Source organism: Staurois parvus, unplaced genomic scaffold (assembly GCF_062004578.1).
Source record: "Staurois parvus isolate SC_StPar_1 unplaced genomic scaffold, SC_StPar_1.0 ptg000598l, whole genome shotgun sequence".
Taxonomy (NCBI): Eukaryota; Metazoa; Chordata; class Amphibia; order Anura; family Ranidae; genus Staurois; species Staurois parvus.
In genome coordinates, this window is record NW_028318394.1 from 1167008 (window position 1) to 1183818 (window position 16811).

A 16811-nucleotide genomic window follows, 5' to 3' on the forward strand; every position below is an offset into this window, starting at 1 on the left:
TCCACATTGTATTTCCTCTCGGCTTGGCTCAGTTTTCTAGAACAAAAGGCTATTGGGTGAAGCAGATAAGAGGGAGATGATGAACCCGACCTTGACCGCTTCCAGAGAAAAGGTCCTGGGTTGCAGAGCAAAATATAATTCACAGGCATTCATGAAAGCTCTGAACATCGATCCCCGAGAAAACTTTCCAGATTAGGAACTCTGGTTCCGGAGGTGGTAACACAATAGCAGGAATGGTGGCAGGAGACTGACTGGCAGGTGCTGCTACTGGGTTGGAACTGGTGGAGGGATCCTGGTCCGCGAAAGTAGAGAGGGAGTGAAGACGCCCTTCTAGCTGGAAGTATCCTTGCTGTAAATCCTTCACTGCTTGGGTAAGTGCCGTCATCTGTTGGCACAGGGCCTCTAGTGCGGAAGCGCCTCTCTCGGCCTCGGACATACTGGCTGGATGATACTATCATGTACCTGGTGATGGAGGCCAATGGAGAGAGGGCTTCCCTTGCGGCTAAGTTCCGGACTCCCCTGAGAGTGGGACAGCGGGAGTCAGGCCCAAAGTTGCACAGGTCGCCTGTAGGAGTGCGGGTTGGTGGTCCACTCAGAAGCACAGCTGGTGCACAGAGATAGGTCTGCAGACAGGAGGTGCCTGTGCGTGGTATGCAAGTCCGTCCGGGATTTGGATGTTTACTGGGTAGTTGGTTCAAGCCAAGATTAGGTACCAGGTGGGAATCAGAGCGGACGTAGTCAGATGGGAAAGCCAAGGTCATTCACAGAGGAGCGAGAGAGAGAGAGTATCCATAAACCAAGCCGAGGTCAGATCAGGGGCAAATCAGAGTAGACAGGTCCAGGAGCAAGCCAAGTCAGTAACAGGAAATCACAAGTCAGAAACACAGAAAACAGAAATCAGGAACCAGGAACAGGGCACGGGGAGCTAGAGATCATCCAGCAACCAGAGGAAGTGATGAGCCTCGTTATAAAGGCCGTCTGGCACCAGACTGAGGCTGATGTGTACTTCTGCGGCCATGTAGAGTATTGGCAGAAATGCCAGATCTTCCAGAACTCCTGCCGTGGAGAGGACCCTGACAGTGCCCCCCCTAAAGGGCAGCCTCCAGATGCCCACCTGGGCCATCTGTTCAGGATACTTGGAATTAAATTCTTGGAGAAGCTTGGGGGCATGTACATTTCCTTTTGGTTTCCAGGAACTTTCTTCAGGTGGGTACCCCTTCCATCTGACCAGGTACTGGATTTGTCTTCCCTGCCTTCTGCAGTCCAGAATTGCTTCAACCTTGTATTCTGTCTGTTCCCAACTGTTATCGGAGGAGGAGGTGGTTCTACTCTCCCTGAAAAAGGATCAGGAAACTCTGGCTTGAGTAGGGAGATGTGGAAAACTGGGTGTATCTTTTATGATTCCAGAAGGATCAGCTCAAACGCCACTGGATTCAGAAAGGGCCAATGTACCTTGGACTCAACTTACGTGATGGGAATGGGAGTTTTAGATTGGCAGTTAATAGCCAAACTTTGTCTCCAATCTTCAGAGGAGGGTTTCCTCTCCGTTTCCTGTCGTAGTGTTTCTTATAATCAACCTGGGATTTAAGTATAGACTCTCGGAGGACTTTATTGTTGTTCTGTAGCATGGAGAGTCTGTCCTGTACTGCGGGTACCGAAGCTTTAGGAATGGTGTCAAGTATGGAGGAAGGGTGGAATCCATAATTGGCCCAAAATGGTGACTGGTTTGTGGCAGAATGGGCTGTTGTAGGCAAATTCTGCCAATGGGAGTAGACATGCCCAATCATCCTGAGAAAAGGCAGAGAAGCACCGTAAATATTGCTCCAAAGTCTGGTTTGTTCGCTCCGTTTGCCCATTACTCTGGGGATGGTAGGCGGACGATAAGCAGAGTTCCACCTTCAGGGCTTTGCAGAGGGCTCTCCAGAACCTGGACGTAAACTGCACCCCTCGGTCTGAGACAATATTACTGGGCAGACCATGTAACCTGACAATCTCTTTGATGAAGGTTAGTGCAGTCTCTGTTGCGGATGGCGTGCCTGGTCTGTGCACAATTTGGCACGGTACCACTTTTTTATTTTCTATTTATTTAATTTATTTCACCTCCCACGTTTGTCACTTTTTTCTTTCGCTTATGTGTGTGTTTTCACGGATGGAGGGTGTGGGTCCTCGAGCCTACCCTGAAGTCTAGGGGGAGGATGTGTGGCCTTTTGGTTCCTTCCTCCCCTGATCCCTAGGGGGCTTTTCTTCGGGAGAGCCCCCTGACCAAGTACTGTGTGTCTGGCTTCGGCTGGACACAAGGAACGGTGGTCCACCAGGCCTTTTGGCCAGGAGGACCAATTGGGAACCTTGTCCCCGTCAGGAGCTTCGTGCCCCGGGGGATCAGGGTAAGCGGTCCAAGCCCCTTTAGGGGTAGGACACAGCACACCCCTAAGTGCACTTTTTCGTGTGGTGTTTTGCACTTGCACTTTTTTTGTGAACACTTACGGGTTTTTACGTTTATAGTTGCACGTTTGCGGACTCTGTTGCGGATGGCGTACCCACCATTGGTAAAAAGTGGGCCATCTTGGATAGCCGATCCACTACTACCAGAATGGTAGTAAACCCCTCTGAGGGTGGAAAATCCACAATAAAGTCCATTGCAACCATCTCCCAGGGACGATCAGGAATGGGCAGGGGCCTCAGCAACCCCCAGGCCTTGGCTTTGTCTCCCTTGTTCCGCAGACACATTGTGCACGACTTCACATAAGCTCTACAGTCATGATTCAGGTCGGGCCACCAGAAGGATCACTGGATTACCATTGTCTTACGGGCTCCAAAGTGTCCAGCCAGTTGATGGTAATGAAAAGCCCTTAACACTTGAGACCTCACTTCTTGGGGTACAAAGATTTTTTCCTTGTGCCACAGAAGACCATCCTGCCTTCTAAGCAAATTTTGTTCAGGTTCAGGGCATAGTGCAGAGGCTTGCTTGATCAAAGACTTTAAGCTGGGTTGGATCAGCAAAACATTTTGGGCCGACAAAATGGTGTTGGGGGGAGAAGGCTCCTCTGGGTCTGGGAACATGCGGGAAAGGGCATCTGCCTTCCCGTTCTTGGATCCTGGGCGGTAGGTTATGTGGAAGTTAAACCTGGAGAAGTATAAAGCCCATCTAGCCTGTCGAGGTCTTAGACCCTTGGCGGACCTTAGATACTCCAGATTTTTATGATCTGTGAAAATCATAATTGGGTGACTGGCTCCTTCCAAGAGATACCTCCATTCTTCGAAAGCTATTTTAATCGCTAACAGTTCCCTATCTCCACATTGTATTTCCTCTCGGCTTGGCTCAGTTTTCTAGAACAAAAGGCTATTGGGTGAAGCAGATAAGAGGGAGATGATGAACCCGACCTTGACCGCTTCCAGAGAAAAGGTCCTGGGTTGCAGAGCAAAATATAATTCACAGGCATTCATGAAAGCTCTGAACATCGATCCCCGAGAAAACTTTCCAGATTAGGAACTCTGGTTCCGGAGGTGGTAACACAATAGCAGGAATGGTGGCAGGAGACTGACTGGCAGGTGCTGCTACTGGGTTGGAACTGGTGGAGGGATCCTGGTCCGCGAAAGTAGAGAGGGAGTGAAGACGCCCTTCTAGCTGGAAGTATCCTTGCTGTAAATCCTTCACTGCTTGGGTAAGTGCCGTCATCTGTTGGCACAGGGCCTCTAGTGCGGAAGCGCCTCTCTCGGCCTCGGACATACTGGCTGGATGATACTATCATGTACCTGGTGATGGAGGCCAATGGAGAGAGGGCTTCCCTTGCGGCTAAGTTCCGGACTCCCCTGAGAGTGGAACAGTGGGAGTCAGGCCCAAAGTTGCACAGGTCGCCTGTAGGAGTGCTGGTTGGTGGTCCACTCAAAACACAGCTGGTGCACGGAGATAGGTCTGCAGACAGGAAATGCCTGTGCGTGGTATGCAAGCCCTTCCGGGATTTGGATGTTTACTGGGTAGTCGGTTCAAGCCAAGGTCAGGTACCAGGTGGAAATCAGAGCGGACGTAGTCAGATGGGAAAGCCGAGGTCATTCACAGAGGAGCGAGAGAGAGTATCCGTAAGCCAAGCCGAGGTCAGATCAGGGGCAAATCAGAGTAGACAGGTCCAGGAGCAAGCCGAGTCGGTAACAGGAAATCACAAGTCAGAAACACAGGAAACAGGAACAGGGCACGGGGAGCTAGAGATCGTCCAGCAACCAGAGGAAGTGATGAACCTCCTTATAAAGGCCGTCTGGTACCAGACTGAGGCTGATGTGTACTTCTGCGGCCATGTAGAGTATTGGCAGAAAATGCCAGATCTTCCAGAACTCCTGCCGTGGAGAGGACCCTGACACCATGTTTCAGCCATCCAAATGGGAGATATTTCATCCCCTATTGGTAGACATGGGACCTGGCATCACTCCAAGAACCCACAATGTGTTAAGTTCTTTGCTCTTGAAAGAGTACATTTAGACCCTAGAGGTAGTGATTGGGACCGCTGCATCCTTCAAAAAGAAGCAAGATGGATACACAACTTGGCGGAGATGAAGCCTTTAGCCTTGAATGACTCATTGAGTTTTTTTGCCCTGATATTCAGCCTTCATGTATACTTATATTCCTTTACTGTATATTATATTTTTGTTTTCTAGATTTTTTCTATATGTTAAGTTTTGATGTATTTAATTCTTTTGTATATTTTTGTATATACTTTGAAAAAGTTTTTGTACTTTATTATTATTACTTTTGATGTACTATGACCTTGGATATCTATACTTATGTGCAATTTATGTGGTTGTGGTTATTTAAACAATGAATTGTAAAAGTTAGATGGTGATCAAAATTGACCTTGAGGAAAGCGTTTGGAACCATGAGAGTATGTCCTTATAATGTGTTTTTGATATATATATATTAATATTAGATCTGGGTTATTTGTGTCCTCTGGCTTGGCAGCTTGTTGTTCCCTTTCTGGTTTGTCCCTGTGGTATCTGATTGGTGCTTAGCCTCTCATGTCTTCTTATAATGGACGTGATTATGTGATATCTGGTGTCATGGCGCGTGATGTGATGATGCTGGGTGTCATGACATCATGCCTATATGTCAGTGACGTATTTTGGAGACGCCAGTATTTTGGCGGCTTAGTCTATTTAAGGCCTAACAATGGAGACTTTGCCTTTATGGCTGTGTCTTTGGAGTGAATTGGCAGCACTATTACCGCCACATAGGGAATTGGTTTTCTTTTTACCAGAGGAACTTTGACAGCTGGGAGCCATTTTTTGGACCATATGAATACTTTGTTTAATTTGGTATGTATCTAAATTACTTTTTTAAATGGATCTATACATTATGTCCTTTTTTCTCCTTTTTTGAGAAAATTAGAATAAAATGTAGAAAGCTCTGCAATAATGAATTTGAGAATTTAATAGCATCAAGTTGATAGTCTCTTTAGGGATATAGTAGACATTTTGTCTCTTTTGCATTGTAGTCGCATTTTTAGGGTCCTAATATACAACTAGTTTGGGGAGTAGGGGTGTAGTTTGTAATTCCCTGATACACTCTAAACAGCTTTGTTCTCTTTGATGATTTTGCAGTTTCCAGCTACGGAATGGTAAACTGTGTCTAATTGGTGAATATCAATACTCTTTGATTTAGAGATCCTCTTTACTCCTGCTTAGACCTAATGCTCATGTTTTTTCCACTGGCATTCAGCAAAGTCATTGATGTAATTTTGGGTAAATGCTAATAGAGCATTCTAGATTTGTTATTATGATTTTAATATTTTATGCAGTATATTTATCTTCATTCTTTGGCCTAGTTTGTACAATTTCAGTTTTATAATTTGTCTCCCTGAAGAAGCGGGCTGTGTCCCATGAAATGCGTCAGCTATATAACCAAGTGTCGACTCACAATAATTATGCCAATCAGCATATTTAGGCTATCAAAGGACTGATTTTGCAGTGATGTATTTATTGTGCTTGTTATCAACATTCACAAGTTTTGTAAGATGAATATTGTTAAGGTCCTACCTTTTCCCAGAGGTTATGCTGCTCCATGTGCTGGCATCCATCTTGGGTTTCTGCAGAGCATGGTGGGAGTCTTTTATGCTTTCAGGCCTCTGCGGTCCATCCCCCAGAGGGGTGATTGTATAAGCCTGTTGTCCGCACGTGCTCTTTGCATTCGTGTCTTGTATGTTCGTGTTTCAACAATCTCTGTTTCTACTCTCGTGGCTCTCCTGGAAACTGACTCGGCTTTTGACTAGACTATTCTCTGCGTTATCCATTTATCTGACCTCCCGTTGCTGAACCCGGCTTGTGACCTGTTATTCTTGTCTACCGTTCTGTACTGTCTATCCCAATGTTATCGACCCGGCCTGCCCGACTACGCTATTGTCTTATCTGGTTCCTACCAGCTACACGCCATTGGCGGCGGCCATTACCGCAGCTAGGGTGTCTTGGGGGCCACGACCTGGTCCCTGGCTGTGTCAAGTCCATCCCCACCATCAGGGGCCCTGGTGAAGGGCAGCCTGGGTCTTAGACTCCGCGCCCTGAGGGACTCCGGTCTGTGGGTGGTGGTTGTCGTCAGTCGGTGCGTGACCCTGCCATTAGGCCTGCCTGTCCGTTCCACAGCTCCTGCCCTGACAAATATATTATGTGCTCAACTTTCATTACCACAACGGTAGTTTGAATTTTATTAATAAAGTTGTATTTGTTATATATATGTTTGACTCTAATTTTGTAGTATGGCGCCTTAAAAACCCCATTCGTTTTTTTCGGTTAGGGATGTATTATTTTCAGTGTCTTATTATTATTATTATACAGTATTTATATAGCGCTAAAAGGTTTGCTCAGCGCTGTACATTATAGTGGGGGACAGAACATGAGACAATACAGTAACAAAACAAAACACGAGGGATTCAAGGGCCCTGCTCTTTCAAGCTTACAATCTAGTCTTATCTATAAGGGGTATGGCTCCAATAAATTTCTTTAGCAATGGGGAGACCTTATTTTGGGTCTCCATCTTCCACTCTCTTCTTTTTCTATCAAAATCTGCCCAGATGCTGGTGCACCACTGAGAGCCTGAGCCAGCTGCTCTCATCCCCTCCCCAGCCCGGCACTCCAGGGAGTGCTGCAAGGGCAAAGCACAAAACAGAGACTGACAGTCAATGCTCTGTGATCAGAGTGGACCCAAGAACTGAGCAATGAGATTGATGATTCTCTATCCTCTGTTTCTTTTTTCACTTTTGAGGAAACCATACATAAAATGAGAAATGTGGTCTAGAAGCTTTATTAGCAAAGGCAGATAGTAAAACAACTTTTAGGCCATAACCTATTTATTCTTCATCTTTCAATTCTCTCTGTATTTATTTTGAGGAAAGTTATTTTTATAATATGTGTAAGCCAATAGGGTGTCCCTTATCACATTCATATTTTGTATACTTTGCTACTTTTTTGCAATGAGTTGTTATATTTGAATCAGGTTTTGACAGTATTATACAATATTTAGATGATTTCTTGTTTATAGCCCCCACTACACTGTCCAACCCTCCCCCACCCCTCCAAGTTCCCCTTTTTACTTGCTGAAATCCTTTAGTATTATCACAGACCATTTGGGTGTACCTTTGGATAATGAAAAAAACATTCTTCCTTCAGGGTCCCTCACATTTTTAGGCATTCACATTGATACCTCTCGAATGGAATTTCAGTTATCTTTGTGTAAAATACAAAGATTAAAATCATTACTCTCATTCTTTTTGCATAGAAAAAAAAGTGCTTTTGAAAGAACCTCAATCATTGTCTTTTGGCCTTTGTGTCCAGAATTTTCTGTAGATGTCTTTATCTGGCTACATCAGGATTAGAATCACCTTTTTCTCTTATTCACTTAACTTCTGAGCTAAAGGTTGACTTATTGGTTTCATTGCAATTTTTCGATGAATACAACAAAAATCTAACCTCCCCCTACCTCATGCCAGTTTAAATTTAGTTCAACTGACGGCTTGCGAGGTTAGGCTTGCCACTTCCCGTGCAAAGTGCCAATTCTTTGCTAAGTGCCTGGCACTTTCAATATGGCACTTTAGCTAAGGCACTTCAACAAAGCAAGTACAAGCAGTAGTGCTCCATGCCAAGCCGTCTGGAAGTTCCCTTTTATCTTTTCTCACTCCCTCAGCCTTCTTTCTCTCCTCTCCCTACCCTCCAGCATGCTCATACTAATCTCCTTTGCAATAACGCCCTCTCTCCTCAAATTCTCATTTCTTTACCCCCTCTCCACCCCACAACTTGTACATATCTCCCTCACTTTTGCCCTCTCAATATTACTGCAATTATCACATACTGCTCTTTATGAGCCCACACAGTGTCACCACTTCCAATTCATTGCACCATCTGCCATCATATAAATCCTGCTCACACCTTACCGCCCTCACCCTCCTACTACTCCTAACTTCTGGGAATATAGCCCCAAACCCTGGCACTCCACCAGATAACTCTCACCCATAGAACTGGCAGTCTACTTTCCCTGGCAGAAGCCAAAACCCTCACTCTCTTATGTCAATCCCCGTGCTTCCACAAATCAGTCCCCCCATTATGTGTGACCTCTGGTATTCCAATTCCATCTCTAACAAACTTGCCTCTGTCAATGACTTTTTCCTCTCCAACTCCCTCAGTCTACTTGCTATTAATGAAACCTGGCTCCAGGAATCTGACACTGCCTCTCCAGCTGCGCTCTCCCATGGTGACCTCCTCTGGACTCACTCACCCAGGCCCAGCGGACGAAAAGAAGGCAGAGTTGGACGTCTCCTCTCCCCACAAAGCACCTTCTAGGTTATTCCTACACCTACCTCTCTTTCCCTCTATTCTTTTGAAGTGCACTGCATTCATCTTTTTTCTCCAGTTTGTCTGAGGATTGCAGTCATTTACCGGCCTCCCGATCCTGTGTCATGCTTTCTCGATGATTTTTCCTCATGGCTACCCTACTTTCTCTCCTTTGATGTACCCGCCATCATCCTCAGTGACTTTAACATTCCAATAAATGTTAACATCTCAGTCACTTATCAACTACTCAACTTAACCTCCTCTTTTAACCTAATGCAATTGACACAAACCAACAACACCCTCAACCTCGTATTCTCCCACCTCTCTGCTCCCTGCAATCTCTACAACATCCCCTTTCCTCTGTCTGATCACCACCTTATTAGTTTCACACTCTCCCTTTTTCCAGCCTCCCATGTTTCCAACCTGCAAACAGTTACCCTTAGAAACCTTGCCACCTCAACCCTTCCCTTCTTTATCCTGTTACTGACTGCCTTTATGATAAAATTGCACCCCTGTCCTACCCAGACCTGGCCACTTCAGCCTACAACAACACACTTATCTACCCTGGACATACTTGCTCCTCTCTCCACATGCTGAACCAGGCCTCAACTGCTGCAACCCTGGCAAACAGACGACACCAGAAGTCTCAAGAGACACAGCCGTGCTCTTGAGAGAGCATGGCATAAAACTAAAACCCTGCAAGACTTCACCCTCTACAAATCTGCTCTTCTCAAATACAACACTGCTAAACAAACCTACTACACCTCTATCATCAAAACCTTCTCATCCAAACCTCATCAACTCTTTTCTACCCTTAATTTCTTCCTTGGCCCCCCACTGCCTCCAGCCACCAACCTACTTACTGCCCAGAAGATTGACAATCATTTCAAAAACAAAACTGACACAATTCGTGATGAGATAGCCAGCATCTAGCTTTCTCCACCAGCCAACACACAAAGTCCAACACCACACTCCACACTTTCCTCCTTCAACCTTTATGATGAGATGGCCAGCATTCAGCTTTCTCCACCAGCCAACACACAAAGTCCAACAGCACACTCAACACTTTCCTCCTTCAAACCTGTTACCACGGAGGAAGTTGCCTAACTCCTTTCCGCTGCCCGCCTCACCACTTGTCCTCTGGACCTTGTCCCCTCACAATTACTGCAGCCATCTTCATCCTAAACTCTCTAATCCACATCTTCAATCTCTCATTATCTTCCGACACCTTTCCCTCCCCGTTCAAACATGCACTGGTCACCCCCATACTTTAAAAACCCTCACTGGACCCACCTGTTTGAATAACCTAATGCCCATCTCCCGACTACCATTTGCCTCCAAGCTTCTTGAGCGCCTTGTCCACAATCGTATGAGTTGCTTCCTCATTGCTAACAACCTTCTCAATCCCCTACAGTCTGGCTTCCGCCCACGACATTCTGCTGAAACCTATTAAAGTTTACCAATGACCTACTAAAACCAATGACCAGTACTCCATACTCATACTCTTAGACCTTCCCACATGCCAGGGTGCTAGCTGTAATCCTAGACTCTGACCTTTCCTTCAGCCTCCATATCCAAACACTGGCTAAATTTTGTCTCCTCATCCTCCATAACATTTCCAGAATTCAACCCTTCCTGACTAATGACACATCAAAACAGCTTATTCACTCCTTGGTTATTTCCCACCTTGACTACTGCAACTCCCTCCTCACTGGCCGACCTATACACAGGCTACCCCCCTTTCAGTCTATCATGAATGCTGCTGCTAGACTAATACACCTTACTAATCAAACTGTGACTGCTGCCCTTCTCTAAAAGTCTCTTCATTGGCTTCCACTAGCCCAACGTATGAAATACAAAATACTAACCACAACATACAAGGCCATCCACAACATTGCCCCATTTAATACTACAAGATAGAAGGCCATCCACAACATCGCCCCAAGCTACATCACCAAACTCATCTGCAGATATCGCCCAAACTGTCTTCTCCGCTCCTCCCAAGACCTATTGCTCTCCAGTTCCCTTGTTGCCTCCTCCCACTCTCACCTCCAGGACTTCTCCAGAGCGTCTCTAATCCTATGAAACTTCCCCAGTATGTCCTGTTAGCGCCTACCCTGTCCGCCTTTAGATGATCCTTGAAAACTTATTTATTCAGGGTAGCCTACTCCACCTTCACCTAAGAACTGTACTTGAGTCACCTCCATCAGATAATCCCTTGCAGCTGTTACCTTTTGAAACACCTCTCCCTCCCTTTAGATTGTAATCTTCATGAGCAGGGCCCTGCATTTCCTTCTATATTGAACTGTATTGTAATTGTACTGACCCCCTTATATTGTAAAGCATTATATAAATCAGGTATAATAATATAATAATAGCAGCAGGTTCTTGTGGTTTAGTTGCTTTATGGTGCACCCATTGCTGTTGTGGTGTATTGCCTAGTACCTGGGTGGCAAAGAAGGCCACAAAAAGCACAGTATTATTAGAATTGTTTCTAGTGATAGTGGCTTTTTGGCATTTGGGCAAGTCTTTTCTAATAAGAAAATTATTTTACAACCAGACAATAAGATAGTTTAATTACATAAACTGACATAAAAAATAAACAATTAATAGCATAAACTCTTTCATTATTTTGTATTTCCATGTCTATGATCAAATAAATGTGTTAAAGGAAAAGTTTGTGCCCAGAAAACTAACCAAATTATGTATTCTTTGTCTCAGTTTCAGTTATCTTGATTATATCAGCTCCTTCCAAATGCAGCCTTGGAAGGTTTTTCCTGTCCAGAGAACCTTTGGAGTTTGATTTGAACTTTGTTCTGAATTCCATTAAAATGTGATCACTTTTAGTACGTGGAACGAATTGCATGGGATAGATGGGGTTTTTTTTTGCTAAAGACTTTGGTTTTGGTTTGATTCTCATTCTAACCAATCTACAGTTGTGACCAAAATTATTCAACCCCCAATGCTGTAAAGGGGTTTAGGGACTATAGTGTACATTTGGAATTGTATTCAGAATCAAATCCTACAAGGACGTTGTAACTACCCAAATGCAACTAAAATGACATCAATTGTTTATGTAATACAGTAGTAAATGGTTCTTATGTGGTTTCTTCATTGCCACAATTATTCAACCCCTTAAAGACTACCACTCTGAAGAACAGAGGTTCATACAGGTGCTTTCCATCAGGTATTGAAAACACCTGTGGATGTCACCGAGCAGCAATCAAGCATAATAAGCACCAATTAGGCAGCTTTAAAATGACTGTGATACTCAGCTCCTTCTAGACATTTACTGGTGTGGTTACAAACATGGTGAAGGCAAGAGAATGGTCCAGGAAGACAAGAGAAGAGGTGATTTCTCTTCACAGGAAGGGCAATGGCTATAAGAAGATTGCAAAGATGTTAAACATACCAAGAGACACCTTAGGAAGCATCATTCGCAAATTCAAGGCAAAGGGCACTGTTGAAACGCTACCTGGTCGTGGCAGAAAGAAGATGCTGACTTCGACTGCTGTGCGCTACCTGAAGCGTAGAGTGGAGAGAAGTCCCCGTGTGACTGCTGAGGAACTGAGAAAAGATTTGTCAGATGTGGGTACAGAAGTTTCAGCCCAGACAATAAGACGCACACTGCGTAATGAAGGCCTCCGTGCCAGAACTCCCAGGCGTACCCCCTTGCTGTCTCCAAAGAATAAGAAGAGTCGACTGCAGTATGCCAAAAGCCATGTGGACAAACCACAAAAGTTGTGGGATAGTGTTCTGTGGACTGATGAAACAAAATTAGAACTGTTTGGGCCCATGGATCAACGCTATGTTTGGAGGAGGAAGAACAAGGCCTATGATGAAAAGAACACCTTGCCTACTGTGAAGCATGGTGGAGGGTCAATCATGCTTTGGGGCTGTTTTGCTTCTGCAGGTACAGGGAAGCTTCAGCGTGTGCAAGGTACCATGAATTCTCTTCAGTACCAGGAGATATTGGATGGAAACGTGATGCAGTCCGTCACACACCTGAGGCTTGGGAGACGTTGGACCTTTCAACAGGACAATGATCCCAAGCATACCTCCAAGTCCACTAGAGCATGGTTGCAGAGGAAAGGCTGGAACATTTTGGAGTGGCCATCGCAGTCACCAGACTTAAATCCGATTGAGAACCTCTGGTGGGACTTAAAGAAAGCAGTTGCAGTGCGCAAGCCTAAGAATGTGACTGAACTGGAGGCCTTTGCCCATGAAGAATGGGCGAAGATACCCGTAGATCGCTGCAAGACACTTGTGTCAAGCTATGCTTCACGTTTAAAAGCTGTTATAACTGTAAAAGGATGCTGTACTAAGTACTAAGATTGAATGTCACTTGGGGGTTGAATAAAACTGATAATGCTGTGAGCACAGAAAAGACATTTGTGGTTATTTCATTATAACTGTTATGTTATATTTGTCTGACCTACAAGTGCCTCTTTAATGTAAATGTAAGCAAGATGACTGAATGATCAAAAGCAATGTCAAACTGGCCAAAACACTCAATTTCAGTGGGGGTTGAATAATTTTGGTCACAACTGTATCCTAGGTTTCTTGTGTTTTCTGATGCAGCAGGAAATTTCTTATAGTCATACTGTCAAAATGTTACCTGGGCTATTCTTTTTATTTAAGCTTAAGAAGCTACCTTCCTGCACTTTTCTGTTCGGCAGACTCTCATCCCTAACATTAGAAGACCAATTATTATTGACATTTCAAAAAAAATTTATGCAGTTACTTCTTCAGTTTGTTTTTCTGCATATGAACCTTTGTTATTCAACCCTAGATTCACACTTATGAGGATTTAAGTGCATTTCCTGGTTTGCGGAAATGCACTACAGTCCATTTAACATGATTTCCTATGAATCTAATTCACATCTATGCATTTTGAACCTGTGCAAATTTTTGAAAGAGTTAGGGACTTTTTTTCCCACAGAAGAGTGTGTTTTGTGTTAAACAGATTTCAATGAAACCCCACCAAAAAAACATTGTGTTCTTGATGCATTTTTTTTTGTATGTTGCATTTTGCATGTTGTGCTGTGTGTGACTTTAAGGAGCAGGCAGCCACCAGCATCCTTAACAACCAGTAAACAACATGGTCCTTAAGCAGAGGGTGGCTGCTAGGTCCTTAACTGATGAGTCATCAGCTGTCAGCAGGGTTCCTTGTCAGCAATTAAAAATTCAGGGGAAAACAACAGAGTGGGCTCCTCAATTCATACCAGACCCATAGGATCTGGTATGGATTTTAAGGGGAGCCCCACACCAAAATTTTAAAAAGTGGCATGGGGTTCCCATCCAAAATCCCTACTGGACCATTATTCAAGCATGCAGCCCGGCAGGCCAAGAGGGGGCTTTGCCTCCTTCTCCTGAACCATACCAGGTCACATGCCCTCAACATGGGGGGGTGCTTTGCGGCAGGGGAACTCCCTCCCAAAAGCACATTGTCCCCTTGTTGATGAGGAGAAAGGCCTCTTCCCCACAACCCTGGGCTGTGTTTGTGGGGGTATCTTATCAGAATCTGGAAGCCCCCTATAACAAGGGGGATCTTGGACTCCCCATGTGAATAAGTACTCCAACTCATTCATAAAAAAGTGTAAAAAGTGAGTAACAACAGTTTTTTTTTTGTTTACAAACGATTTTATTGTACATAAGTAGACAGTAAAACAACAGCACAGTATGAAAGTGATATTGTCAACAAAAATATGGCACATTTGAACCGTACAATACATAAAAGTATATTAACATAAAAAAGAAAATAGAGGAAGAAAGAAAGTTATGAGTGCATGAGATACATAAATGATAAAACAGATTGAGTGATACAGCTATCAACAATATATGTCAGCCATTCTTTACCGGGGATGTTGTCAATCATGCAATAAATGTCTACAATCCTTCCATGACTCCCATTTTTTATCGTATAAGTGCATCTTATCCAGTAGTGTATAGTGAATACGTTCCATAAGCATTACAGTGTCAATTCTGTGTAAAACAGAGTCCAAGGGTACAGCATTAGACCGCCAATGCAGGGCAATGGACCACAAAGTGGCAATACATAATGTGTGTAGCAATCTCAGAGTGGCATCAGAGACCCCTGGGATATGAACCCCCAATAAACAGGTCTGTATAGACAACTGTATCGGGTTGCCCGATAGTGAGGTAGCCACCTCAGATATCTTACGCCAGATCAAAGATATGTTTGGGCAATCCCAAAACATATGGACCAAAGTACCTGTGCGGCCACAGCCCCGGAAACATAAAGGGGATGTTTGTGGGAACATTGTATGTAGTCTGGACGGAGTATAATACCATCTGGTTAAAACTTTAAGGGCCGTCTCACGAACCGAAAGAGATCTAGAGCTCTTGCATATATTATCCACCATGGAGTCCCAATCCTCATCCGAAAAGGTGATACCACAATCCTCCTCCCACCTCTGTCTGTACATAGGAGGAGCATGAAAAAGACAGATCAAAAATTGGTGATAAAGATCTGAAATAAGACCCCTACCTCTAGGAGAGTCACGGCTGACACGCTCAAAAAAAGAGATCGGAGAAGACGGGGTAAGGCCAAAGTGCGCATTAAAAAAGTGCCTAATCTGTCTATAACGAAGGTACTCACGAAGAGGAACATCAAATAGCACGCGCAGCATATCGAAGGTAATATAAGATCCTCCTCTTTGGAAATCAGACAATCTGATAAAGGATCGATCATACCACCAACGAAACATGTGAGGGGAAGAGAAGGCTACAACAAAAGTAGGGTCACCAAAAAATGAAACACCTGGGGGAATATGAGAGATTAAACTCAGCTTAGCCTTGTATTTGGACCAAAGTGTCAGTGAGTGGGTCACTATAGAGTTATGAAAAGTAAGCGATCGGGGGGAGATTTTAGACCACAAAATTCCCGGTAAATAAAAAGGACGTATCGACTGAGACTCAAACTTAATCCATGGGATTTGAGAGTTAATAGTAGCCCATTGTGATAATTGCGCAAAACGAGCCGAGAGGTAATATAGCCAAAAGTTGGGAAGACCAAGACCTCCCGTCCGTTGTGAGCGATATAAAATGGATGAGGCAAAACGTGGATGCTTATTTCCCCAAATAAAATTGTTAATAATCCGCTGAAAATGATCCAAAAACGTTTTTGAAACCGGAACTGGAAGTGCTCTAAAAAGATAAAGCAGTTTGGGCAAGATATTCATTTTAACCGCCGTGACTCTACCCAGAAAGGAGACATGATAACCATGCCAAATCTTCAGTAGAGTAGAGAGACGTGACACACATGGTGGATAATTAGCCACAAACACATCAGAGTATCTTGGAGCAAGATTAATCCCCAAATAGGATATCCTGTCCTTGACCCAGCGAAATGGAAAAGAACTACGGAGAGATGCACCTAGGGAGTCAGGAACATTAACAGGCATAATTACCGATTTGGTAAAATTAACAGTGAGGCCTGACACTTTAGCAAAATCATTCAATACGACACACAAATTGGGCAAAGAAGTCAACGGGTTAGTAATAAAAAGCATAACATCATCAGCATACATGCTCAACTTAAAGTGTGAAACTAATAACGAATAGCCAGAAATATCCGGATGTGATTTGATCGCCAATGCCAAAGGTTCCAACACCAGCGCAAACAAAAGGGGCGAAAGAGGACAACCCTGACGGGTACCTCTACCCAATGTAAAAAAGTCAGAGTTACAGCCAGGAAGCCTTATTCTTGTTTTAGGAGAGTCGTATAGGGCATGTATGCCTGCCAAAAACCCATCACTGAAGCCCATCTTCTGTAGCAAAGAAAACAAGTAGGGCCAAAGGACACTGTCAAAGGCCTTGTTTATGTCTAAACTCATCAACAGAACCTCTTTGGAATGTAAATTGGCATCTTGGATAACGTTTAGAGTGAGACGAATGTTATCAGTAATAAATCTGTCGGGAATAAAACCCGACTGGTCTGGAGATACCAAAGAGGAGATAATAGGAGCCAACCTGTTCGCCAAAAT